Below are 1,573 nucleotides of genomic sequence, written 5' to 3' on the forward strand. Positions count from 1 at the left end.
CGCCGGTTCAATTCCCAAATGGACCAGAGAGCTGCGCCCTCCACGCTGGTTGAAAACAATGACTTGACTTGGAGCTGATGGGTCCTGGAAAAGCACACTATACTCCAATATTCCCCAATTTAAAAAAAAAAGTTTCCGGCGGAACTTTCCAGAACGCTGGGCTAGAGGCAGAGGAGCGGCGGCTGCCCAAGGTGTGCACAGCAATGCGCTCCTTCCCGCTCCCCCGCATTGGCCTTGGCCCTCTCACGGGCTGTCAAAAATGGTGAAAGAAACCACTTACTATGATGTTTTGGGGGTCAAACCCATTGTCACCCAGGAAGAATTGAAAAAGGCTTACAGGAAACTGGCCTTGAAGTACCACCCTGATAAGAATCCAAATGAAGGAGGAAAGGTAAAAACGTTGTACATCAGCTCTTGGTAACCTTAGAAGATTTATATAATGGTGCAACAAGAAAACTAGCTCTGCAAAAGAATGTGATTTGTGACAAATGTGAAGGCTGAGGCGGTAAGAAAGGAGCAGTAGAGTGCTGTCCCAACTGTCGAGGTACTGGTATACAAATAAGAATTCATCAGATAGGACCTGGAATGGTTCAGCAAATTCAGTCTGTGTGCCTGGAGTGCCAGGGCCATGGGGAATGAATCACTCCTAAAGATAGATGTAAAAGCTGCAATGGAAGGAAGATAAAAATTCGAGAGAAGAAGATTCTAGAAGTTCACATTGACAAAGGCATGAAAGATGGCCAGAAGACAACATTCCATGGTGAAGGAGACCAAGAACCAGGACTGGAGCCTGGAGATATTATCATCGTTTTAGATCGGAAAGACCACGCTGTCTTTACTCGACGAGGAGAAGACCTTTTCATGTGTATGGACATACAGCTGGTTGAAGCATTGTGTGGCTTCCAAAAGCCAATATCTACTCTCAACAATTGAACCATAGTCATCACCTCCCATCCGGGTCAGATTATCAAGCATGGCGATATCAAGTGTGTGTTAAATGAAGGCATGCTGATTTATCGTAGACCATAAGAAAAGGGTCATCTGATCATCGAATTTAAGGTAAACTTCCCTGAGAATGGTTTTCTCTCTCCTGATAAACTCTCTTTGCTTGAAAAACTCCTACCTGAAAGGAAGGAAGTAGAAGAGACTGATGAGATGGACCAGGCAGAACTGGTAGACTTTGACCCAAATCAAGAAAGCCATTACAATGGAAAAGCATATGAGGATGACGACCGTCATCCTAGGGGTGGTGTGCAGTGTCAGACCTCTCAATCTGGCCAGGGAGTAACTCACTGCTGGCATCTGATACGCAGTAGTGAATGAGTGAAGGACTGTAACCATAATATGCTCACTACTTGGCTATGTTTTTGTTTTAATATTCAACTATAGTAATGTTTTAAAAGTTAAATGAAGAATAAACTCAAATATAAAAGCTCTGACTGCCCATATGTATGATGACTTCAGTGTGCAAGATAAGTTTAATACCTGTAAAAACTAAAAAAAAAAAATTCCCCTAGTATCTGTTAGGCCATACTTTGTAATTCAGTTATGTACATGGACTAGCTTAGACTGA

The 1,573-nt window shown here is 43.0% G+C and overlaps 1 pseudogene across 1 annotated transcript; it reads left to right on the forward strand.

The window, feature by feature from the left end:
- The first annotated feature begins 259 nt into the window (after positions 1–259).
- Positions 260–1,323, forward strand: LOC308508223 (dnaJ homolog subfamily A member 1-like; annotated as a pseudogene). Its single transcript has one exon. The product of its transcript is annotated as a dnaJ homolog subfamily A member 1-like (transcript).
- Positions 1,324–1,573: the final 250 nt, after the last annotated feature.

The sequence above is a fragment of the Rhinolophus hipposideros genome (genome assembly GCF_964194185.1).
Source record: "Rhinolophus hipposideros genome assembly, chromosome: 15".
Lineage (NCBI taxonomy): Eukaryota > Metazoa > Chordata > Mammalia > Chiroptera > Rhinolophidae > Rhinolophus > Rhinolophus hipposideros.